Below are 13,110 nucleotides of genomic sequence, written 5' to 3'. Positions count from 1 at the left end.
AAAAAAAAAAAAAACAAGTTTCAGAGAGCCATGTGGGGATCAATAAGGTGGGTAACAATCTCCTGTAACTCAACTTGAGATGATGTGATTACCCTCCTCGAATCTCTGGGGACACTGAAACTCACACGCATTCATACCCACTCCAACACATACACATATATACACAAATAATTAATAAAAAAATTAAAAATAATCAGGGGCAGGTGGACTGTGTTACCAGACAGAACTGGCAATATTGAAACAGGTTTAAAACCCTGTAGATCTCATAATTGAGGAAAACAGGTATAACCCAGGTCTTAACCAAGCTGTACCTGTCTTGGGACACATGACCATGACATCCCATTAGGAGGACCATAACTACCAGTCATGTAGGACAACACCTGAAGTCCTTACCCTTGAAAATAAACCATCCCTAATATTTCAGACTGAGCCAACGGGATGCATCTACTCCTGGATCCCATTCCACTCCAAAAATATGTACATAGGGTCCCTCTTCACAAGGAATAAAGTGCACAAGCTATTTCACCAAGAATCATATGAGGGCTTTTCGCCAAGATGGCGCCGAAAGCGAAGAAGGAAGCTCCTGCCCCTCCCAAAGCCGAAGCCAAAGCGAAGGCCTTGAAAGCTAAGAAGGCAGTGCTGAAAGGCGTCCACAGCCACAAAAAGAAGAAGATCCGAACGTCACCCACTTTCCGGCGGCCCAAGACCCTGCGGCTCCGGAGGCAGCCAAAATATCCTCGGAAGAGTGCGCCCAGGAGAAACAAGTATGCTATCATCAAATTCCCACTGACCACTGAGTCAGCCATGAAGAAAATAGAGGACAACAACACTCTTGTGTTCATTGTGAATGTCAAGGTCAACAAACATCAGATCAAACAGGCTGTCAAGAAACTCTATGACATTGATGTGGCCAAAGTCAATACCCTGATAAGGCCTGACGGAGAGAAGAAGGCGTATGTTCGCTTGGCTCCTGATTATGATGCCCTAGATGTTGCCAACAAGATTGGGATCATCTAAACTGAGTCCCGATGGCTAATTCTAAATATACACTTTTTTTCACCATAAAAAAAAAAAGAATCATCTGAGGGTGCCTGTCTTATTGAGCTGAAACACTCCAGGGAAGAGTTTTCTCTCCTAAACCATTCATCCCTGGAACTGCCCAGCAGGCTGGGTGCAGCTTCTTGCTACTGTGGATATAAGAGGCTGTTATGGTTGACTATTTGATCACAGCCACCTCCCACCATTCCCCTTGTGGCTCTGGCTAAGGATTCTAACCACTCTCCACCATTAGCTCTGGGGCTGCAAAGGAAGCAGAGATCTGGAGGGACACCTGAATTGCCTCAGCTTCCCCTCAGAGAACTATAACACTTTAGTCATTAGCCAGAGGCCAACAGAATCTCTTGTCCCAGCCAGATTTGAGTTGCTCCAATTGTTTCCTGTCTCTACTGATCAGCTGGCTATCTGTGCTCTGGTATCTCAGTGCTGAGGCAGAAATGCAAACTGACAAAAATTTAATTTTCTTAAAAGAAAAGCTAGAGAGTAATTCAGGAAGACACTCAGAATTGACCTCTGACCTCTAAACTCATACTCACACATGAACATAGACATAAAGGAACACACACACACACACACATTGAGACACGTAGAAGTACAAATAAATTAATTTCCACAAAGCTTATAGGATATCTTCAGGATACTTTATTTTCACTGATATAGAGGAATCTCAAATTGATTTGAGTGAATTTATTTGAATAAAAGAAATGTTAATTCATTGAACTTGTTACCATGAAACATGACAAGGTAACTTTATTGCTTCAGAGACTGTATAACCAATATAGCCATGTCTCAACTCAGGATCTTTAGCAAGAATCTTATATACATGGGAGGTGACACATAAGTCTCTTTTCTCCACATCCTAAAAAAACAAGCAGTGACATAACAAAGAATGAAACTGTTGGTAATGGGAATGTTCCCCTTAGATTTGTGTATTTAAAAATATGGTTCCCCCATTGTGGTGCTGTTTGGGGATGTTATAGGTAGATGCAGGCTTGCTGGAAGAAGTATATCTTTGGGGTGGAATTTAGTGTTTCAAAACCTTGCCTAACTTCCAGTTTGGTCTTCCTGTTCCATGCTTGCATTTGAAACTGTGCTAAGGCATCTTCCTTCTTCTGCTGAGGCCCCATTCTGCCATTATGGACTTTTAATGTTGTGAAACCATGAGTCCGTATAAACACTACATAGGTTGCTTGTCATCATAGTGTTTTTTATCATAGTAACAGAAAAGTCACTCATACAAGCTAAGACACTCACATGTCCATTAGAGTTCATGAGTATGACTGCACATGCCTGTAATCCCAACATTCCAAAGGCTGGGGCAGGATGATCAGGTTCCAGGCAAGCCTGAGTTATAGAGCAAATTTCTACATACAACTCAAAACAAAATACAACACTTCGATGGTGAGATGGTATGTAAGCAGGAGCGTTCTCACAGCACTGCCTATGTAACCCCTCAGGAAACCTCTCAGGGAACAAGCTGGCATCTTACCTCCATGGCGTCCTTGTCAATGTCTAGAGAAAGGACATAAACACCAGGTTTTTCCATTTGATACTTAATTTCTGTGTCATCCACACTTAATGTTATGTCCAATTAACAAAATGATTGATAAAAATTCATAAATCAAAGCATTAATTTTTAAAGGTTTATACACACACACACATATATATGCATATATATATATATGCATATATATGGTCTTTGTGGGTTCTTTCTGCTTCCACCCTTTTTTATAACCTTTCATCCCCCTAACACCAGATATGAAAGAAAAAAAAAAGGTAGAGGGAAAAGAGGATAGCATTATTGTTAGACTCCTTCCTGTTGATTTAGGGATGTTTAGTTCCTTACAGACATTTTGATCTTCACCATCAAGATATCTAATTTTGTATTCTTTCATTTTGTATTTTTCATTTTGCAAAATGAAATAGCTACCAACAGCTAGTAATAGCGACCATCACCCTACAGAACTTCTGAATGCCTTGTTCTTGTTGTTGTTGCTGTTGTTTTCATTTTCCATTCATTTGCTTATTCACTTTTTATAACCTGTTAACTGCCCCCCAAACATTAAATAAAGTTCCAACCCCATTTTCCTCTCTGCTTCTCCTCTGAGAAGGAGAAGCTACGACCCTCCCTACATCACCCCCACTGAGGCACATGAAGTCTCTACAAGGCTTAGTTTTTGTATTACCTGAAAACTGTCCCAAGAATCCAGTAATGGACAAAATACCAGATAGTCTCTGCAGAGGAAAATATGACACCCCTGATAGAACAAGAAGTAATCACAGTCAGTTGCTATGGACAATCTGAAACAACAACATATCCTCCACCTGGGATAAATATGAAAACATATTCCCAGAACATTTCTGTGCTTTTCAAACAAACAAACAAACAAAAAAAAAACATTCTCACTATATATGGATATTTTCCCTTCATATATGCCTATGCACTGTTGTATACAGTAACCACAGATGCCACAAGAGCATCTCAGGTCACCTGGAACTGGAGGTACAAACTGCTATAAACTGCTATGCATTACTTGGAACTGAACCAAGGTTCTCACTTTACTTGATGACTAAACCAGCTGGCTAACCCCACCAACAGCAATTCATAAAATTTGACATTACATGACAGTATAACCAGAGGCATTAATTTGTATTTACACACTGAAGAAAATATTAAAAGACCTTGATTCTTATAATGACACCACTGTTTCTATAAGAACATAAATATTGTAGCCACAATAAAATATCCAGAGTTCATAACATACAATGGCCTGGAACAGAGGGTCTGAGGCAACATTTTTTGGTATCCCTGATGGGACAGCATGTACAATGAATGCACAGTACCAGTGTTTGGTGTTCAGAACCAGGGCTCCAATGGAGTGGAAGGTACACACAGAACCAGAACAAATCAATTCACTTCACTCTTGATTTTGAATTAATCTTTAATTGTACATTTAGAATACTGTTGCCATAGTTTTGTCAATCCCTACATTCAGTCTGATAACCTGCCATGGGATTTCAACTGACAATACAGGAGTCAAACACCCCCCTCTAGCTTCTTTGCACACTGCATGTACATGATGGACAAATATACATATATGTGAAGCCTAGAATGGTCGTGGTGGAGACAGAGTGACATGGTTCTTTCTCCTGAAACAGGACCCTGTTGTGAGCCCCCACAAGAGTCTAGGGCTGCTGTGGTCATGAGGCTTGTTTGTGTAATAATGTAAATATTTTCTTTACCCATTGCCAGTGGAGGACACTTTGTTTCTGAGGATGTCCACTCTGTTAACATTAATGACTTCATGATAATTTAAAAATAGCACAAGTCCAAGAGTTGAGGATGTGGCTATGTCTCAGCAAAGTGGTAAATATTGGAACCTTCAGGATAGCCCTTAAGTCTATGGGAAAGTATTCTAAATGCATGAGGGTTTTTTGTTTTGGTTTGGTTTGTTTTTTTTTCCAAAACAGGGTTTCTCTGAGCAGCCCTGGCTCTTCTGGAACTTACCCTATAGACCGGGCTGGTCTCGAACTCAGAAATCTGCCTGCCTCTGACTCCCAAGTGCTGGCATTAAAGGCATGCACCACTACTGCCCAGATATGCATGACTTTTAAAATATATACTATCTCAACTGTGCAAAAAATAAGAATGCAATATGAATTGTGTGAGGGGCTTCAGGAATCTAAAGGATCAAAGCCAGCTACACTAAGATCTAGGATGTCAAAACGATACAAAGACAGGCAGAAACAAATGCAGGTCAATTCTTGAGTTCAAGGTCATCCTGGGACATAGGGTGTCCATGCCAGGTGTGGTAGAAACAATAATTTCCAGACAAGGTCCCACCTTACTAGCTTTTTGTCTGTGCTACAATGCCAAAAACCCTCTTGGTCCCTTGTCTGTCTAGGACGGGGTCTCTGGTTGCAGATGGCAAGGAGTCTGTGAATGACAGAAAGACTCAACACCAGAAGTTGTGTAGAATCTGAATGTATTGTCACAAAGTAAACACCAGTCTTATATAATACAGAAAATGAAAGGGGTAGGATGTCACAGCAGGCAAAGTACATTGAAGTTATCTGAATCAAAACAAAGGAATGACTTCAAGAGGACTTACAGGAACCAGGTAATATTTGCAGTAAATATAAAACAGCTCTACTTAGGGTCAGCTAATGACAGGTAAGGATTTCACACCCTAGTCACAATTTGTGCTACTCTTTTGAGCCTTGTGAAAGGTAGCACCAGGAAGTTCTGCACTAGCAGACCTTCTCATGAATAAAGCAATAACACAACCCCCTATTTCCTAGGCCCTGATAAATTCTTGTATGGGTGTAACTTGGCTGTTCTTTTAAGTATCTGTGGAGAATCTCCATTTGTCAGCAGAATTCAAAAACTTGCTTCTAATATGCAATGTAGCCTGCTATACCTGGCTGTAGTAAAGATTCCTGTCTCAGTGGGATTCCCTAACTCTTACATGGTAAACCCACCTATTAGCTAGGTCAAGTTGAGTTCCCTGGTATGAGTGAGACTGGCTTCTGTCTTAAGTAATCACTCTGAAGACCAGCCCTGAGGTATTCTGGCTCCATTCTTTGTATTGCCTAATTAGTTTTACATATCTACTAGAAGTAAATGTGAATGTTACTGAATAGGTAACATTCTCACTGAATTCCAAGTTTGTTGGCTTCAAGGACTTTCTAGGACCTTGGAACACTGGCAAAGGCTTAGGTATGTCAGAATTCAATCTTAAAAGTCACTTTTAATGAAATAATACTAAAAGAGAGCACGTGGGTCCATACAACAGACTAACGTGGGGATAGGGTATGAGTATATGGGTGATTAGTGCACCTGGTTCCAGGAGGTTAAGTTTCAATGAAACTCTTTGCCTTGTGAGTACTTTGAGGCCTCTCCGCCTGCCAATCAGACTACACTGGAGTGTGCATAGCACTAAACAAAGGCAGAATGATCTCTGAATTTTTTTGAAATGTTAAGAAAAAAATTATGTGCTTGCTGTGTCCTAAGAATCAAAGGGCTGGGGCCATAGGATGCTGTTCCCTAAGATAATCAAAAGGAAACCAGGAGAAAATGTTTGGATTGATATGTAAAATAAAAGATTAGGTTAGTGTTCTGCAGAAGATTAGCTATCCATAGAATGTTTTCAGAAAAGAAAGAGAAAACTGCTTTGAGAACTAACACACACACAATCAAGTGGGGCATGGACAGAGAGCTCTCTTAGAATAGGAAGCAAACCGAATATAGACAGAGAAATCTCTAGAGATAAAACAGAACATTGGGAGAGACAGACTGGAAAGCTGGATCAAGCAGAACCCAGGTCACCAGCATGAATCCAAAATTTAAGTTTGAGTCATTCTTTTTGTTACTCCCAGGCACCCCTTTTCTCTGCTGACCTGTCCATGCTGAGGCTAATCCTTGGCTCACAGAAGCTAAATGCTCATACAAATATAATAATAAAAGAGTAAATCTCAAAAAGAACAAAATAAAAAATAAAATCATACGAAAGAAAATGGGAAAGGATGAAAGACATGCCTGCAAGAAGAACGGAATTGGCCAACAGCAGTATTGCCCATTACTGGAATGCAAGATAAAACAATAAAGTTCTGATTCATAACAAGACAGACTTCAAAGAAGAGAAAAACTAGGAACACTTGTTCCCTATTGGTGGAAATAGAGCAAAGTCCCCAGTGAAAAAGTAGGGCAATGACATAAATGAATGTAGTTATCAAATGCTCAAGCAAGTCCACTCCTACATTTTTTCCAGAGAAAACTTTACACAAAAGTTTGCAGTAAAATTGTTAGTAATGGGAAAAGGTAAAATCAACCCAAATGTCAGTTAATCAATATGTAAGCTGTGCTATATTAGTCCAATAAATTGCTATTCACCTATATAGCATGCTGAAACATGCCTCAACCAGGATGAACTTGAAAGCATCTTCCAAAAAAAACCCTCCACAAAAAACATCAATTATGGGATACCTTTTACATGTTGTATACAGAGTAAGACAACCCACAAGCATAGAACTTATCCTGGAGGTTAATAGTAGTGATGAAGAGAAAGGAAAAAAATAATTTAACCCATAGTGAGGGTTTCCTGGGTGCTAACATGTTCTGAAACTACACAAGAGATAAGATTCTCTCAGCTTGTGAACAGGCTCAACATCCCTGAATTGTGCACTGAAAATGGTAAAACTTTTCTGTACAAATTTCACTTCAACACTAACAGATTACAGAATGCTTCTTGCTCAGATCTGTCCAACAGGTACAAAAATGCTCCAGAAGGGCATGTTGGGCTGAAGAAGTATCTCTGCTAATAGAAGGCTTGTCTAGCATGAAATAAGCCCTGCATAGGACCTCAGGATAGTGGGCTACACAATGGGTGCACACATACGGGTCATAGCACTTGGAAGGCAAAATCAGAAGGATTAAAAGTCAAAGTTTTGCTTGGCTACTGGGTAAATTTAAAACACAAGAAAGAAATGAGAGAGCCTGGTGCAGTGATGCAAATCTGTAATGTCATCACTCAGAAGATTGAAGCAAGAGGTTTACCTGGGCCATGATGAGGTACATGAAGTGCCTTGTGCACACACAGGCAAAGGTTAAAAAATGAAAAACAAAATCCCCTGAGATTTGTATCCTTACAGAGTGACCTCTGATGCTTTACAAACAACTAGAGCTTAATGAGTGCAGGGCAATTTTATTGGCTTCATTCTTGAGTTTGAATTAATATATGACCATTTTGCATTTAGAATTTTGTTCCCACATTTGGCTCATGCCCACATTCAGTTCCACAACCCACATGACATCTCATCCCACAATATAGGAGGGTGAATGCTTGATCATGACACCAGCCTCCAGAATTCAGAATAAAGAAAAAAAAAGTAAAACATTTATGTAAGTTCAATCTCCAGAAGATATAAAAAAATTTTTACAACTTACCAAACAAATAGTATTCTTAGGAATTCTCATGTGTGTGTGTGTGTGTGTGTGTGTGTGTGTGTGTGTATGTGTGTGTGTGTGTGTGTGTGTGTGTGTGTGTGTGTGTGTGTGTGTGTGTGTGATGGCATCTAGGAAGAATAAAGGAATGTTTAAGTGCTTAAGATTGTGTATTACATCTTGCCTGCAGTGGCACATGCCTTTAACACATGAAAATCTGTGAATCAAGACAAGTGTGGGCTACAAACTGATTTCAAGAACAACCAGGACTGTTTCAAAGAGAAACCATATGTAATAACAAAGAAACAAGCAAAAACCCAACCAAACAAAATGAAAGCATGTTGATTATTTCTTCTTGCCTCTGTGGCAAACTGTACATAAGAAATTCACACAAACACATACTCATAAATGAATTTTATTTTTTTTTTCATTTTATATGTGTGTGTGTTGCCTGCATGAATGTGTGTGCACTACCTGTGTTCCTGGTGCTTGAAAAGTCAGGGATAGTTTGCTGAATCCTCTGAAGATGACAGGACAGTAGTTGTAATCTGAGTGTTAGAGCTGGAAAAATACCCTGCATTCTCTATAAGAGCATCTAAAATTTATAACCACTCTGTCATCTCTCCAGCCCGTTAAAAGACTAAAAGAATTCAATCTTACCAACTCATAGCTTTATTTCTTCCCTCATTTGGGAGGCAGAGAAAGAGAGGGTGGAAGGTCTCTATAATTCAAGGCCATACATATTGAGTTCAGGTCAATGCTGGGCTAGATAGAGAGACACTGTCTCGAAATAAATAAATAGGGCTATATAAACAGGTTCACAGTTAAAAGCAAAGACTGCTCTTCTCAGCACCCATATGGTCACTCACAAGTCTCCATAACTGGAGTTCCAGGGGACCAAATAATCTACTTTGCCTTATGTGAGTTCTGCATGCACATGACTCAGTGATACACATACAGGCAAGGAACTCATACAGACAAAATACGTATCAAATAAATTCTAAAACATCAAAATTACTGAATAAGATCATTAAAAAGGAAATGGGAAAGATGAAAAGACATGTCTCCAAAAAGGTGGGAAATGGCCAACAACACCATTGGTCTTTACTGAAATGAAAGGTAAAACAACATTGTTATGACTATAACCCGGACAGACATTGAGGACATGGAGAAATAGGAATATTTGTGTCCTATTGCCTGCCAAAACACCCGCATATAAAAGTATGCCAGTGCTGAAAATCATGTATGCAATTATAAGATAACCCAGCAAATCCACTTCTATATTTACACCCAAGAAAAATTAAAATACACATCTAGATAAAAGCTCCCACAAATGTTTATAGTAGTGTTGATGGTAATAACAAAAGGTTTAAAAAAGAAGGCAAATGTCCATAACTGGATAAATAGCCTGTGATATATTCATACAATGGAACAATATAAACCCATAAAAAGGATGGCAGTGAAAAACATGCTATTGCCTGTATGAAATTCAAAGTAATTCTGTAAAATAACACTTCACAAAAGAAATAAGTTATTAAAAGCATTTTGCTTGTTACATACAGTATAAGATACCCCACAAACATAGAATAGGAGGGAGGTTAACAGGAGTGAGGCACGGGAATGATATAGTAACTCAAGTGGAGGGTTTCCTGGGTCCTGACATGTTCTGAAACAAGAGAGGAGTTGTGGTTGCCTCAGCTTGTGCACAGGCTCAACATCAGCAAATTGTGCACAGAAAACTGAACCTGATGTGACCTGGATTTCACCTCAACAGTAATACACAGGAGAACTCTTCTTTCTTCGCTCTGTGAATCAGGCATTAACAAACTTCAGAAGGAGATGTGGAAGTAGTCCTACTGATAAGAGTTTTTGTCCAGAATGTACCAGACCCTGAGTAGTACCCCAGGAGTGTGTAATTTAGACAAGGGTTGTACACACAAGGATCTAGAGCTTAGGAAGGCAGATGGAGGGGGATTAGATACTCAAGGTTATTCCTGATACAAATTTTATTGGATATTTTCTTTCTTTACATTTCAAATGTTATCCCCTTTCCTGGTTTCTCCCGGGAGTCACCCTGTCACATTTCTCCTCCCCCCACCCCCTTCTATGAGGGTTTTCCCCAACCCACAAACTCACCTAATCCTGCCTTGATTAGGTGAGCATTGAGCCTTCACAGGACTAATCTCCCATTGATGCCCTACAAGGCCATTTCTGCTATATATGCAGCTGGAGTTACGAGTTCCTCCATATGTACTATTTGGTTGGCAGTTTAGTACCTGGGAGCTCTGGGGCGTCTGGTTGGTTGATATTGTTGTTCTCCCTATTGGGTTCTAAACCCCTTCAGCTCCTTCAGTCCTTTCTCTAATACTTCTATTGGGGACCCTGTGCTCAGTCCCATTGTTCCGTGTGAGAATCTGCCTCTGTATTTGTCAGGCTCTTGGAGAGCCTCTCAGAAGACAGCAATATTAAAACATAGGGAGATGTGTACCATGACAGATATCTGCAACATAATCACTGGGGACTGAAGCAAGAGGATTTCCAGGACCAGGATGAGGTACATGAAGTGCCTGAAACACACACAAGCAAAGGCTAAAAATGAGAAACAAAATCCCCTGGTTTTATATTCTGACTGAGTGAGCTATTGTGTATTACAATCAACTAGAGCTTACAGAACCTATTCCCATAGCATCTAGTCTCATGGAGGACAGGTATGGTTATATGAGTCACTGTTTAAAAAATTCTGCACTCCACTCCCCCATCTGCTCAAATCAATGCACAGAACGCAAGTTGAAGCAAGGGTATGTACCTTAACTGTATTGCAAATGTCCCACTCCTGTTGGAATCCAATTCTCTCTCTCAAAGAATAAGTATAATGTGTTACTGTCCAACATACCTACTCTCCATTAAAAATTTTACGTCAGTTTATGTCTGGTGAAGTTTTTTACTTCTGTACTAGGAGCTGAACATTCCCAGAACAACACAAATTTGTAGGTCACAACATCTATTTCACATCATCTATGAGCCTACCCTAGTAACTCTGGTATCTGAAAAAGACTTGAAAAAGCTGTCTATATTCACAGACTCTAATTCTACTTTAATTCCAGTCTATGATTTCCTTAAGCCACTCCAAAAAATCAGCCTCAACCTGCTTTTTTTTTTTTTTTTTTTTTTTTTTTTTACACTCAAACACATGACTAAGTCTAATGGTCAATTACCAGTTGTCTTTAAAAGACCAATCAATCTAGATAAGTTGTGAAGACATACTTGAGAGTAGCATCAAGGTATTAGATATTGCTTGAGAGACAAAGGAGTCAAAAATGATGTCAGAGGTTTTGACATGGACAATTAGAAAGGGATTCTTTTTTTAACAGATGGAGTATATTGGAGAGGGAGCATATCTAAAGTATACTTGATATGTATGTTGGGAGTCAGAACATGAAGAGGTCAGAGGACAATATTAGGGACAAATTTCTTTTGTTCTCATATGTGGGTTCCTGGGATCAAACTCATGCAATTATGATTGGCAACAGGTACATTTTTCCCATAGTATACCATAACACTTTTTTCTATTGCCTCCCTTTAATTCCATGTAGCCAGTGTTAACCTAGAATTTTCTATGTAGCTATGGATTTCCTTAAACTCCTTATCTTCTTGCATCTACATGCTAATTATTGGGTTGACAGTCATGTGTACTATGCCAGATTACTTTCATTATTTGAGATAGTATCTAATGGAGCCAAGTTTATCTTGATATGTATATAGGGATGAATTTTTTTCTTCAATTTCCTTTGTCTCCATTTCATTTTTTGTTGTTATTATATTTTAATACAGGATTTGTCACACTGTGTATCCAAGTCAGTGTTGGTGTTCACTATGTAGTCAAGTTTAACCTCAAATTTCCAATGATCCTTTTGCCTCCACCTTCTGAGTGCTGGGATTACAGGATCCACAAGTCCAGAGTTAAAAATAAATCTACAACTTCTTATTTTTCTTCAACTTTCGAAGCTCTAGGGTTTCATATAATTCACAATGCTCAGTATGGAGTCCTTGCTGACTTTGAACTCAGTATCCCTGTGTCCCACCTCTGGAGGGATGAAATTATAAGCAGGTTTGGATTTTGTAAATCTGATATTGTTTTAACACAACTGGGAATTGCTATAGATGTGTTTACGCAGATGAGGATGTTAGGTCAGAACTACTTGTCTCATTATGACAGTAATGGGGACATCTCATCTTCTGGAGGTGGATTGGATAACCAGGAAAGAGCCCAAGAGAGGCAATGAGAGATCATCCTGAGGGGTGGAGTGAGGTCAGGAGAGTTCAGTGTCCTGGATGCCACTAAAGAAAATGTTCCTTTCTAAAGGAAAGAAGATGTGATGGGTGGCAGCTGCAAACCCAGGGCTGGGGAGGCTGAGGAAGGTAGATGGCTGCAAGTTCAAGGTCAGGATGGTTTATCTAGTCACTAGTGAGATTATAGTGAATTTCTGCACAATCTTGATTAATAGCCCAATTCAAAGCAATACCCTCACACAACCACAACAAAAGGAAGATAGCAGGTCATCAGACAAACTGTACATAGGTCTTTTATGAGCAACATAGACCCTGTCATTGGAATTAGACAAGTGAAGACTGGAATCCATCTTGACAACACAGTTTGAAGCTGAATTTTTGACAGTTGGTTCAAGAAAACCACAATGAGAAATCAAAGTGAATATTGACTTCACTTTGGAGTTGGCCTCAGCTACCAGGGCTACAAGAGCAAGGCTCAAGGAGGATGTCAGATAGCTGCTGCACTCACCAGTTCTCAGGCTGTTGCTCACAATGTTATGTTGTGCTGGGAATGACCAGCTCCTAGTGCAGGAGTTAAAGAAGTCACCAGACTAGAAGTGACATAAATGTTTTGCTGAAGAATAGGCACTGTGGACAGAAACACAGCAAGCTGCTTCTTAGAGAGAGAGAGAGAGAGAGAGAGAGAGAGAGAGAGACCTACACCCCACAGGCATGGGGCACTTGTACCACTATTAAGAAAACCTTTCTGGCCTTGCTTAATTTTTCATTTTGTGTACTTGTTTGTACAGAGAGAACAGTTCGCTATGTATTAAGAAGCATTT

The 13,110-nt window shown here is 39.6% G+C and overlaps 1 pseudogene; it reads left to right on the top strand.

Annotated features, from left to right (window-relative positions):
* The first annotated feature begins 549 nt into the window (after nucleotides 1–549).
* LOC110293637 lies at nucleotides 550–1,040 on the top strand (annotated as a pseudogene).
* Nucleotides 1,041–13,110: the final 12,070 nt, after the last annotated feature.

This window comes from Mus caroli, chromosome 4, assembly GCF_900094665.2.
Source record: "Mus caroli chromosome 4, CAROLI_EIJ_v1.1, whole genome shotgun sequence".
Classification (NCBI taxonomy): Eukaryota; Metazoa; Chordata; class Mammalia; order Rodentia; family Muridae; genus Mus; species Mus caroli.
The sequence above is the reverse complement of the archived record's forward strand: the minus strand, read 5'-3'. Positions and strand labels throughout refer to the sequence as shown.